This window comes from Podarcis pityusensis (assembly GCF_964106645.2).
Source record: "Podarcis pityusensis genome assembly, chromosome: 15".
NCBI lineage: Eukaryota > Metazoa > Chordata > Lepidosauria > Squamata > Lacertidae > Podarcis > Podarcis pityusensis.
In genome coordinates, this window is record NC_138040.1 from 10,400,155 (window position 1) to 10,414,237 (window position 14,083).

The 14,083-nt window shown below is 43.4% G+C and overlaps 1 protein-coding gene and 1 long non-coding RNA gene across 6 annotated transcripts in view; one reads left to right on the forward strand and one right to left on the reverse strand.

Moving 5' to 3' along the window:
* The window catches only part of AUTS2 (activator of transcription and developmental regulator AUTS2), a 689,755-nt gene that overhangs the window by 37,616 nt on the left and 638,056 nt on the right, over positions 1 to 14,083 (reverse strand). The window lies entirely within an intron of this gene.
* LOC308464194 lies at positions 5,665 to 9,623 on the forward strand. Its single transcript, XR_013979940.1, has 3 exons — positions 5,665 to 6,037; positions 8,306 to 8,351; positions 9,484 to 9,623. It is a non-coding gene; the product is annotated as an uncharacterized lncRNA (long non-coding RNA).

Below are 14,083 nucleotides of genomic sequence, written 5' to 3' on the forward strand. Positions count from 1 at the left end.
CTGCAACAGGGTGAGCTCCCGTTGCTCGGTCCCTGCTCCTGCCAACCTAGCAGTTCGAAAGCACGTCAAAGTGCAAGTAGATAAATAGGTACCGCTCTGGCAGGAAGGTAAACGGCATTTCCGTGCACTGCTCTGGTTCACCAGAAGCAGCTTAGTCATGCTGGCCACATGACCTGGAAGCTGTACGCCGGCTCCCTCAGCCAGTAAAGCGAGATGAGCGGCACAACCCCAGAGTCAGTCATGGCTGGACCTAATGGTCAGGGGTCCCTTTACCTTGCTTTAGAAGATCATTTGGAAACTGCAGGTGATCTAGAATGCAGCCTCAGATGCTGGAGGCACCCAGTTTTGCCTATCCTTACTCACAACAGGTCTCTGCAAGATCTTAGGTAAATGAGTTCTTTGCCCATTTCAGACGCTTTTAGCAGGAGGTACCAAGGACTGAATCAGAAACATTTGGGAAGCAAAGACTGTGTTTTGCTCCTGAGCTTTAGCCTAGGGGTACAGAGTCTTTGGCAGGGGGGATGAGAGTTGTAGTTCATCTGGAGAGCCCAAGGGTCTCCACACCAGTGGCATGCAGTGTAATTCTTTGTAGGGGAACATTTAGGGCCAGAGGTGCCAGCTTGTGAGGGCAATGGGGGGCCAACATTGCACATACAATGTTGTACATGTGAGCATTGTGCCACCCTCCCTAAGCAGTGCAGAAGCTTTCTGGGCTTTGGGGAAGGAGGTAACAGGCTTCTGATTGAATGCTGGAGCCCTGCTGCTTCCTTCCCAATTCTGCTTTGGGAAAGTGGCAGGAGGGCTCTTGGACCCCCGTCGGAGCATCACGCCTTCCTCCCTAAACCAGGCAGAAGCTTCCTGGGTTTTGGGAAGGTGGCACCAGACTTTAATGCTTTAATGCTCTAAATTACCGGGAACATTTAGGGGACTAGCCTAGTTGCCCTACCGACTACAGTGGTACCTCGGGTTACATACGCTTCAGGTTACATACGCTTCAGGTTACAGACTCCGCTAACCCAGAAATAGTGCATAAGGTTAAGAACTTTGCTACAGGATGAGAACAGAAATCGTGCTCCAGCGGCGCAGCAGCAGCAGGAGGCCCCATTAGCTAAAGTGGTGCCTCAGGTTAAGAATAGTTTCAGGTTAAGAACGGACCTCCGGAACGAATTAAGTACTTAACCCGAGGGACCACTGTACACGCCATTGCTTCACACCTGTGCTAGCCTGTTCACTAGCAGCAATTTGATGATTACACTCATGGTCTTTTCCCAGGTTTCCCTTCATACACACCCTTTACTCCTGTAATGATCAACACAGATATCCCATCTGATGTTGGAAGGCTGTTAACAACATCTACATGAAGTTCTACAGCTGCCACTAGCAACAATATTGTCTGAACAACTTATAGAACGAAAAGCAAAAGGTTATGCTAGAGGAAGCTTGCTGCACACCTGCTGATTCCTGTTGTGCAATCTGTTGCACTACAATCTTGCTCAACAACATTTCATCAGTGCAAGAGGCATACCATCAAGTGACTTTAACTTAATGTTTAATGGAACCCAATGGTCTTTTTAAAAACAACACCTAAAACAGTGAGAACCCAAGGTTTATTTGGAACACAAGGTTGTTTAAAAGTTTGCTTGATAGCAAGGCAGGCAGATAGAGACACCATCAGGGTCTGCATTAGTCAGATGGTTCCCCGCCCCCCTGCCATGGGTCAATGGATGCGATTCTGCCCCAGGAGAAGGAAGGAAGAAGGCTGGTAGTGGGGTTGCTTGTGTTTTATTTTTAACTGCTGGTGAGTGAGGTAGGAGAAGTGCAAAACTGTAAATTGTAAAAAATGCAAACTATTTAGTGCCTTGGCAAAAAGATGGGATATAAGTCCAAAAAACAAACCAGCAAACAAATTAATAAATAGCAAAAGGTCTGGAGGAATAAAAATCTATTCACCTGTTGTGAAAAATGACACAGAAAAAGTGCCAGGTGAGCCTCCCTGGGGTGACAATTCCATAAGTGAAGTGTCACCACAAAGAAGTTCTCTCCTTCATAGACAGCTGACTCGCATCATTTGGTAGTTGTCACCCAACAAGACCTCAAAAGAAGATCTTTAGACCTGGAAAGGTGTTTCTCGGAAGAGTCTTGCCGCATCCATTCACGACATCAATTTCTTCTTCATTGTAACTGAAGGCAAGAGTTTACTTGCTTCGGGGAAGCTAGATCAGCACGTCTGATGCCTTGACAGCAAACAAAACAATCAATGCCTTCACATTCATACTATTGACTCTCCTCCAGCAGCCCAAAGGCATGAAGTTTAAAATTTCATCTGAAGGAGCTTCAAACTGCACAATTTTCCAGAGTCTGCACATTTTACCCAGGCTTATATGGAAGTCCCCCTCCCCCAGACATCTAGAGAGAAGTCAAAGACAATAGGAATGCAATGGCTGATGGGGTAGAAGGCAGGGGCCATAGAACTGTAGAGTTGGAAGGGACCCGAAGGATCATCTAGTCCAACACCCTGCAATGCCACATGGAGGGAAGTGGGTAACCACTAGGGAGAGGTCCTTTTCAGTAGCGCCACCCTGGTTATAGGGCATCCTTCTCAGGGAGATTCAGCTGGCACCATCTTTGAAATAGTTTTGGTACTAGGTTGATAGGGATGGGGGAGAAATCTGATTCGGTTTGCATTTAAAAGGTGAACCTACCAAATTCACCCTTTCCTAAACAAGATGAGAACCAAGACACAGTCGCCCTTTGTAATCTGCACTTCTCCAAATTTTGCAATGCTGCTGTATGGCCACGTAAGGGGCACAAGAATGCATACAGTAGGGTGAAAGGTGCATATAAATGAATATATTAGTGAAAATAAAACAGAAAAAATGCACATTAGGGGAAAGTGCCTTGCAAAGATGTGTGTTAGGCAAACTTGCATCCAAACACGTGTATATTAGGAGAACTTCACACTAAAACGCTGATGAATTTCCATGAGTTTTATAAACTTTTAAAATAAATCAGACTGGTGTAGAAATGCAGAGAGATGAACTTACAACTGGAAAAATGGGTGAAATGGCTGGATTCTTCCATCCCTACCAAGCGAAAACCTTTTTGTTTACCCAGACCTTTAAATAAAATCTTGGTATGGACCTCTGTCTTGTTGGTTTTTAAAAAATAAAAATAAAAATCTGTTTTTAAACTGAGGGCATATTCTTTTTCCTTATATTTATGTAGCATTCATTTTTCTTTTTAAAAAATCTTACTTTGCATTTTAGCGCTCGCTCTCTCTGTGTGTGTGCTTACATATTTATTGTAGGCCACCTACAGAACACTATGCTAGTGGGTGGCATAAATAAATTAAATAAAGTGCATCTGAAACACTCAGGACTAGAAGCTTGGTCTCCACCATCAAAGCTTGCATGGCAACTACAGTGGTACCTCGGGTTACATACGCTCCAGGTTACAGACTCCGCTAACCCAGAAATAGTACCTCAGGTTAAGAACTTTGCTTCAGGGTGAGAACAGAAATTGTGCTCCGGCGGCGTGGCGGCAGCAGAAGGCCCCATTAGCTAAAGTGGTCCTTCAGGTTAAGAACAGTTTCAGGTTAAGAACGGACCTCCAGAAGGAATTAAGTACTTAACCCGAGGTACCACTGCACCTACTATAGTTGAGGCATTAATACAGCTAAGTTATGGCAAATGTATGTTTAAGGCATCCACCACATAGGTGCACACAGGCACACACACCCCAAATAGGATTAATGATTCGAAAACCACACGCTGCTAGAAGCCATGGGGAGCTACAGATAGCAAATACCTAATTATTCCCTCCTGGCTGTTCAGGTGTCAATCGACCTCCCGCTCATATTTCTCAGCTGCACATTTCGTTCGGCAAAAAGATCTCCTTGGCTTTGTATAAACTTACCAGCCTAATCCTCCTGCTTCATAAAGGCCACATTAGCTTTGCGTTTAGAATACATGCACACCTCCACACTTCCCTCCTTGTCAGGCTGGCAAGAGAAAGCTTTTAATCTTCTTGAAGAGACTGAGGGTGCGTAGGATGGCTCCGAGAAGATGTCAAGCCCCACACATGGAGATATGGCAAGGTGGCATTAAGTGCCACTGTTGATCTTGGCAGCTGCCACCAAGCTTAAACTTCATATCATCATCAAACATCTGCAACCTCAGCAGGGAGATTTTCTTAGTCCCCCACCGCTCCTTATTAATTTTATTTATTAGATTTATATCCCACCTTTGCTCCTAGAGGAGCCCAGAGTGCCAACTGCACAAGTGATAAAACAATCATAACATTAAAACTATTCCAACACCCATCAAACCCTCGTATTGAAGAAATGTAAACAGGGAGCAAATAATCCCAAAGTAGGATTGAGGGCAGAGGGAGAGAGAGCGAGGAGCTGCAAAAATAAATAATGGTTTTACATCCTCTCGATAAAGTTCTGTAGTGCCCATAAGAGAAGAGATGTAGTCCATGTATTTACATTATATGAGGAGATTTTTGCCTCCTCGCACATTTACCTAACGAAACACTCATATCATGATCTAAGTCCATCCTCTCTAAGTGCCCTTTGCCTGGAGAAGTACAGAAGGAGGATGATATGCATAAAAGTGCATTTTTGGCAATGTCCCCTCCCTGGTGCCTACGTTAATAACTTTTTCAGAGCCGGGATGGCGGGGAGATGAGGGAACTGTAAAAATAGGTTGCAGTCCTTTCAAATTATGTTATATAGTTTTAATTCGGTTTAGATTTCTAGATTTTCTTCCCCTCCGCTATTTTAAAGCTGTGGTTTTGTAACAGTGATGTGTTAATTGAATTTGGGTTCTTTCTTGTTTTGGTTTTGGGTTGTTTGCCTTTGTATCTGTAAGCTGCATGAAGAACTTCAGCTACACAGTGACCTATAAATTGCTATTTATCAGCCAGACACCATCTCCCTATAACAATAACAATAATAAATTTTTATTTATACCCTGCCCTCCCCGGCCAAGACCAGCCTCAGGGCAGCTAACACTGAATATAAATACAGTAAAAACATTAAAAAGAAGAAGAAGAAGAAGAAGAAGAGTTTGGATTTGATATCCCGCCTTTCACTCCCTTTAAGGAGTCTCAAAGCGGCTAACATTCTCCTTTCCCTTCCTCCCCCACAACAAAGACTCTGTGAGGTGAGTGGGGCTGAGAGACTTCAAAGAAGTGTGACTGGCCCAAGGTCACCCAGCAGCTGCATGTGGAGGAGCGGAGACGTGAACCCGGTTCCCCAGATTATGAGTCTACCGCTCTTAACCACTACACCACACTGGCTCTCCAAAAAACAAAAAAACACAGTTGATTAAAATATGTTAGAATCTAGTTTAAAATGCAGCTTAAAATGCATTTAAAATGCATTTAAAATATTGTCTTTTTGGCATCTTTTAAAGACATTCTACAAGCGCAGGGTTTGTTTGTTTTTAATCTCAGTTGGTACAGCTGTTGGATATGTTCCTACTGTATTATGAAGTCATTTTCAAATGTTCCATAGGAAGTGACCTGAAAGATCACCTCATCCTTTATATACCCAGTTGACTGCTGTGCTCTGCAAGTGAAGGCATCTTGCAGATCCAACAGTTAGGCACCTAAATTGTAACTCCATCCAGTTACACATCAGACAGCTCCATCTCTGTGCCTACTGAATAGCTTGGTTGGTAGAGCATGAGACTCTTAATCTCAGGGTTGTGGGTTCGAGCCCAAACTGGGCATAAGAGTCCTGCACTGCAGAGGGTTGAACTAGATGGCGATCGTGGTCCCTTCCAACTGATTCTATGAAGACCCAAGAAGTCCTTTAAGACGAGATCTTCCCCAGTATTGGAATTGTATTGGAATTGTTTTAAGATATTTTCATAGTTTTATGGAAGATGGAAACTTGTTTTCTCCTGCTCCGGAGGGTACAACCCAAACCAATGAATTCAAGTTACAAGAAATGAGATTACGACTAAACACCAGGAAGCACTTTCTGACTGCAAGAGCTGTTCAGCAATGGAATGGACTCCCACAAGAGGTGGTGGACCTTCCTCCTTGGAGGTTTTTCAGCAAAGGTTGGAAGGTCACCTGTCATGTATGATCTACTTAAGATCCCTGCATGGCAGCGGGGAGGGGGGGAGCAGTTGGACTAGATGACTCCTTGGTTCGTTCCAGCTCTACAATTCAATGATTCTATGTGTTTGCTTCCTTGGGTTCCACTGGAGGGAAGGATGGGTTATAAATCGTAAGCAACAACAGCAGCAGCAACAGCAACCTGTTTCCCTTGTCTTTTCCTTAAAGAAACAACAACCCAGGGAAATGAGAAGCTTTATGTTCTTAGCCTAACACATTTGTAAAAAGGAACAACTGCTCCCACTCTCCCAGCTCAACATCTGTTCTAGGAAATCAGCTGCACAGCTAGATGTCACCAGAGACACCTGCCTCTGCATGTACCGTAATGAGGATCCTGTTTTCTTGGGCTGTCATTCTGGGATGTCAGCACCAGCGACTCTTCAAACAATTCACCCTGATATGCACCAGGAGTGAGCTGACGGTTGCGATCGGCAAGCCCACAATCCTTGTCAGAAACTCCTCTGAGCCGAAGGTGTGATGCACCCAATTATTTGTTTGTCAAAGATCTAGAGGCTGAAGAGGGTTCAGCACACTTTGTCAAATGCTATTTTTGGCCCACACTGCGACAGCAATGTATAATGAGGTCCCCAGGTGGCTGCTGATCATGCCAGGTTGTGATGGGGATGAGCAAAGGGGTTGAAAAAATCCAGATGGCAAATTAGTGGGCTCGAGTCAGATAAGAGGAGTCAAAGTTGCTGGCAAGGAGAAGCCACCATGACAACTATGGTGCGTAGGAAGGATATTAATATATATTTTTTAAAGACAGTAAGAGGGGGGAGCAAAGACAAAGACTGTAATCCTTCCAATCCCATATCCACACGGTATAAAATAAAGGCTAATTTCGAAATAAACAGATAAACCAGATAGTGGGACAACATTTGTGGGGTTTGACAAACCAATTTGCAAATTCCTGAGTTATGCAGAACCCTTAGCAGGTGACAAATGTGTTCTTTGCTTACAACGAATGGACTCAAAGCCAAACTACCCAAGTTTCAGAAGATCTATATTCAGATCTGTTTTCACCAAAAAAAATGGCTCCAGTTTGGATGGGACCGTTAGGGTCCTTGGCCTTCTCCATCCTTACCCAGTGAAGTTTCTCTTATATGGAGGAGGCAACATAGCTGGGGCTTGAAGGAGTCTGAATACCTCCATTGAAGCTCAGAGGGAGAGAAAGGTCACATGGCAGCAACTATTGCTGACAAGGGTACTTCACCACTCCCCAGTGTCTCTAACCCCCCACATTTCAGTTGGAGGGTTGGTAGAGAGAGGGAAGAGGTGCCAAGTCACATGAATGCCTGGAATGGGATTAGTAGTAGAGCATCTGCTATTCATGCAGAGGGTCCCAGATTCAAGTGTTAGTGTCTCAGCATAGGACTGAGAAACCCTGGGGAGACAACAGTGAGCAAGATGGACCAATGGTTTGACCCAGTGTAAGGCAACTTGCAATGCTCCTATTGGGGTGAAAAATCTCACAGGCATTTTAATGATGCAATCCATACTTGACATTTTCAGTCACTCTGAATTGTCACCTTGCCAGGGTATGCATATGTGAGCCTGTTTGAGTAGTTTCATAGAATCATAGAATTGTAGAGGGAACATGGGATCAGCTAGTCCAAACCCCTTGCAATGCAGGAATATTTTGCCCAACGTGGGGCTTGAACCCACAACCCTGATATTAAGAGTGTCATGCTCTACCAGCTAAGCTATCCTAGAGCTGGCTTTGTCAGGTGGATGGTCACAGCTTAAGAAAAAGATTGTGACTGTCAAAGCTATTTTCAGTTTCTCTCATAAACGCAGGGAGCTTTTCCTGTCTGGGTGGGAGGTCATGCATTTCTTTTCCCCATGGAAATATATTTTCTGTACGGGTAGCACAGAGGTATGTTTATTTAACTAGGTCTTGGGTTTGTTTTGGAGTTGCTTTTCTAAAAACTTCTCCTCAATCTGGATTGCATTCAGTCAGCTATCACTCCAATTAACTAACAATTATTTAACATTAACAGTAATTACAGACACCAGTCAAGCGCCTGCAGATGTCAACTGTTAGCTTTTTGTACCTAATCACTCAATGAAATGGAGAAAGTTCAACAAACATCAATTAGGAAACCAATTAGTTTGAGTTAGAAGAGTGCACACTATCATGAGTGAGCTGATTCGATTTATTTTCTTTTGGCAGGAAAAGGCGCATTGGCCAACAAGCCTCTATACACTACCGAGATAAGGTAAAGCTGCATTACACAATGACAACCTTTTTTAAAAAAAAAAAAACCCAAAACATTTTCACTATAATGTAGGAATGACATGATCCATCATAGGTATTCTGGTACAAATCTCTATTCCAACCTAGTATAGCAACAACCTTCCTAACACACACAGTCCATTGTCCAGCCCATGCTCTGATAATATTAGATCTATTTTCCATATTATTATTATTATACCGCCTTATACCCGCAGGTCACATGCCATTAGGTTTGCAAACAGCCTCTCTTGCACTGCCTTCAGGGCCGAAAGTTAAACTAAATAGAATTAGTTTTAAAAAACACAAAAATATTATGTTTATCTTCTATTTCCATTTCTTTTCAAGATTTTCAATTAATGGATGCTGCCTGATGGAGGCAGATGGGCTGAAAGTGCAATGAACAAATTGATACTGAACTTGTCCATCCACAAAACATGAGGGCTTCCCCATGTCCGTGCTTGGAAAACACAGCCTTTTATGCTAGTTCAGGCTTGCAAATAGCCACTTGCCCAGTCAGCAGATTGCCTCCAAGCTAGTTGAAGAAGGCTTTGCAAAATGGAAGAATAGCTTCTGTTATTCTTGTAAAGGCCCACAAATGACGGACAGTGCGGTCTATTTACTCCCAAGGGGCTTACTCCTGGAGAAGTGGGCCACAATCCTATAAACACACCGACCTGGGAGTTAAGTGCCACTGAAAGCACACACTATTTACAGTGATACAGTTGATGTCTGATCTTTGTAACTGATACCCTGGACATTTCATCACCTGTCACTGTTATTAGAGAGCAAGGGTGGGGTTTTCCACACTAATAGTAGGTTGTGCCTACTATCTATGGGGAAAGATTCTGTGGATATGGTGTCACCCCTTACATACCCTTGTGTTCCTCCAGCCAGTAAATGTCAGAGTTATGAACATGCATAAGATAGCCTTTTTCCTGCATTTTTGAGGGGTGTATTTAATGCCTAGGGTTCCAGAATTCTACTCTGGAGATTAGAGGAGGAACTCAGTGTCTACCTGAGCCATGGTGAAACAGGTTGTTGTGATGGAATTTTGTCTGCAGCTCATGTTCGCTGCCATGGGCAGTGCTTTGACTCAGTATTATTGTCTCTACCAGCCACTTTTCTCCTCTTAACTGAGGTTGCCAACTGATAGCTCTCACCAATCCAGAGGATTTGGGGACAAAAGCAGGTGTCTTCCAAGCCACACCCGTCAGCCACCAATGCCTCCACACAGAAACCAAGAGGATGTTTGTACACATGTGTCACAAATGAAGATATTGAGGATCCATTCCTGATCTTTTGCAACAGTCCTTTCTTTCTTGCAGTAGAGCGGGGGGGGGGGGGAGCATGTCGCTCTCTAAATACATTATTCTGGAAGACTAGCTGAATGTTGTGCGACAGAATGTAAAAAAAAATCTCCCCAAACCCTGTCAACTGCTTTAAATGGTAAGGGCAGAAAGACCCTCTACAGTATGTACAGTGGTACCTCAGGTTAAGTACTTAATTCATTCCAGAGGTCCGTTCTTAACCTGAAACTGTTCTTAACCTGAAGCACCACTTTAGCTAATGGGGCCTCCTGCTGTCGCCATGCCGCCAGAGCACAATTTCTGTTCTCATCCTGAAGCAAAGTTCTTAACCCGAGGTACTATTGCTAGGTTAGTGGAGTCTGTAACCTGAAGCATATGTAACCTGAAGCGTATGTAACCTGAGGTACCACTGTACATATGCAAAGGATTGCAGTTAGATAACGAAAAAAAACAAAAAACAAAAAAAAGGCTAATGACTAAGAACATTTTTTTACTGGCAAGTAACAAATCAACACATTTCCAGCTGGTTAAATGTATCCCGCAAAATCAACATTTCAAAAAGTAAAAACAGATAACCTTAAAAGAAATGAATCCTGAAATTCTGCCAGGATTTCATGGCAGTTGTGCCGCTTTAAGTGCAAGTGATGTGTGTGTGCTTATGAACATAACAACCTCTGTGTTGAATGATACCAAATGTGCAGTGTTAGAAACTCAGATATATATCAGCTAATTACCAAATGGCACCTTAAACTTAGGTTACGGTCACCACAGCAGAATGTCTAGACATCCATTCCCCCCACCCCTAATGCGATTTGTTGCTGTTGTTAATTTCATTATTATACTGCTTTATATTTTAATGAAAAAGATCTCCAAGCAGTTTGCAACACATTAAAACAGGCATCCCCAAACTCGGCCCTCCAGCTATTTTGGGGACTACAACTCCCATCATCCCTGACCACTGGTCCTGTTAGCTAGGGATGATGGGAGTTGTAGTCCCAAAACAGCTGGAGGGCTGAGTTGGGGGATGCCTGCATTAAAACATCAAATAAAATAATCCAAAATGAAACAAATTCAGCTTTCAAGGAAAATATTTCAGATCCTTCTCTAAGTGAGATTTTGCTTTCCCCATATTTATTTACCTACTTAATTTATATAGCTGTCCCATGTTGTTGTTTAGGTTTAGATTTACATTTAAAAAAGTAAAAGGTAAAGGACCCCTGGATGGTTAAGTCCAGTCAAAGGCGACTATGGGGTTGCGGCGCTCATCTCACTCTCAGGCCGAGGGAGCCGGCGTTCGTCCACAGACAGCTTTCTGGATCATGTGGCCACCATGACTAAATCACTTCTAGTGCAACAAAACACTGTGATGGAAACTAGAGCACATAGAAATGCCATTTACCTTCCCGCCACAGTGGTACCTATTTATCTACTTGCACTGGCGTGCTTTTGAACTGCTAAGTTGGCAGAACCTGGGACAGAGCAACGGGAGCTCACCCCTTCACAGGGATTCGAACCACCGACCTTCCAACCAGCAAGCCCAAGAGGCTCAGTGGTTTAGCCACAGCGCCACCAGCATCCTTCATCACAACATCACGGGGCAGTTGACAGTTGCTTTTAAACAGCAGCCAGCCAGGAATTTCACTAGCAGGAAGGCAAATTAGGAGTCCATGAGGGCACGGCAACCTTTAGCCTGCTTTGCTCCATCCTGTCTCATAGGCTCTTCACTGGGACCTGGACAGGAAATCCTTGTGGGTTTATGAAGGGGAGGAGGTCTACTAGGCCCAAGAGCAAGATGTCCTCCGCTCTCCAAGATAATTCTCATCCTGTCAGTGCTACAGCTCTGAATTAGCCACTTGGGGAATTGCCATCTGGATGCACCCTGATAAATCAATCATGTTTCGAGCTAGGCTTTCAGAATGTTTATACTTTGTACAGACAGACACAAAATCTGGTGTTGATAAGTCTTTCCTGAGAAAGTTAAATAAAAGCTTAATCTCTTAAATAAACACTGCCGTCAGGACAGATAAAAAATTATGCATTAGTAAATATTACCAATTTTTTTTGAGCTGGCAGTAGATTAGACCGACTTGGCTAAAATCAACAGGCTCAAATTCTTAAGAAATCAGAACAGATATCACAACATCCATTTCTCACAAGATCTTCATGGTAGTATAGATACATAAACACACACACACACACACACACACACACACACACACAACTAAATGTTGTACTACTACCAAGGCAGAGAAGACCCAAATATCTTATTATTTTGACAGCAATTCACAGATAAGAGTTTTCTTACTTCTCTATCAAGGTCACAATTCTGTACAGCAGGGATGAGCAACCTGTAGCCTTCTTGGTGATGTTCAACTACAACTACCATCATCCCCGAACAGTGGCTATCATAGCAAGAATGGCCTATCAGGTATCCATCTACATCAGCCCTGATTGAATCAGTGTTTATTAGGGCCCAGGTAGCATCTCAAATCCCACGTCAGCTTAAGATGATTTACAATTGTGCAGGAAGTCTACTCGCAGAGAGCAGGTTCCTAGATACAGATGCTCAGGCACCCCAATACTCCCCTTGCTCCATGCTTGCCAAACTGTAAGGTCCATCCCTTGTTGATACTTCACAGTACGATCCCTCCACCAGTGGTGGATGCTGCCCATTGGAGTGATGGGGCAGAAAGCAGAAAGTCCACCCAATAGTGGAGCCAGAGCTGACATCAGGAAGAGCTGGCTAATTCTAGTTTTGTCCCCATCCTTCTCCCTGCTGACTTATACATTGAAACTGAAAGGGCAGCTGACATGTTCAGTTACCTCCTGAGTGGGTTTGCAAGTAAGATGGGAGACAAGTGAGGGCTGGTTGAGGGCAGGCCGAGGTTGGTAGAGAAGGACCCGCAATGGACTAGCCTCCACTGCCCGCTCCCCAGGAAGTAACTCTTTTTAGCAGTGCTGAGAAATTAAAGTCAAAACAAAATGATCTGTAATACAAGGAGCCCCTACAAGCGCATAATTCAGCACTGAGCACTAGGAATGGGAGGAGAAGTTCCATTTGGTTAGCATTTTAATGAGAATCAACCGAATTCTCGTTTCTTGTACCAATATGCAAAATGAAACACATCTCTCCTTTGAAATGTGCACTGATATGAATTGTATGCACAGCCAAACATTATTGGCAAAAATGAATATATTGGGCAGGGGGGAGAAGGCACAACAATGGATATATTGCTAGAAAAACCAAAACATAAAGAATTCATTGTATTAGGGGAAATTGATTGCAAGAAAGTGTATATTATTATTAGCCAAAATTTCATACTAAAACATGTGATCATTCGGGGGGGGGAGGGAAATCACACTAAAATCCTATTGAATTTTCACGAGGATTAAAAAAAAATCACAAATTGTTGCAGGGAACTGAACTGAACCTTAGAAAATTGAGAATCAGAGAGCTGAAAATGACAGATTTCCCCCTCCCTACTAAGCATAGAATCTAGCATTTGGAATCATTTGTTTTGAAGAAATGAAGTTTTTGGTTCTCGTAGCACAAATTTCAGGAACCAGGGAAAGCGGGGGGCAGCAGAGCAGAATTTTCAGTGGTCAGAACTTCTAGCACAAAAATAGTCCTCTTCTCCCAGGCCTTGGCTAATTAAACAACCTACAACCTTTTAAACTGGGGGGGGGGGTGTTTTCATTTGTTATTATGTTATGTATTTTTGTGTTTTTATATTGTAAACTGCCCTGTGGTCCTCGGACGAAGGGTGGTATAGAAATTTAATAAATAAAAAACCAAACTATCATCAATACAAAATTCCCATGATTTTCCAAGTTAAGGAAGTTGCAACCTTTTCTCTCACAATTAACCTAGAAATGAGCCCTAAACTTCCACTAGATTCCCAGAAGTGGCTTTAACACAGTGTTCAAAACTGGGACAGGAATGCTAGGGGCCGAATGGTGCCTGGAACCTGGGTTCAGGGCGCCAAAACAGAATATCCAATCGCATTTGTGCCCCATGGATCTCCTAGCTCACGCAGCAGCCAAAGGGGCATGTCCTGATGTATATTTTGCTCTAGGAGGCTTAGTTTGGTCAGAATCGAGTACAAGCTTCCAGAGTTAGCACTAAATGCTAAATGGTTTCTGGTAGCACCATAGCTGCTAGAGGACTGTGAAAAATTGTGTCCTGGGCTTTTAAGACTCATCTATCCATATATTATCTGAAACCCAAGGTCCATTGGTTGCCAGATGTGATTTTTTTTTTTTAAGCTCTCCTACCCCACTATATTGCCTTCTCTAACTTTTCCCAACTTGGTGCTCTTCAGATGTTGTTTGACTCCCATTGTCCCAGAGCACTGGCAGTGGTGCCTGGGGCTGATGAAAGCAATAGACACCAGTTTGGAGAAGGCTA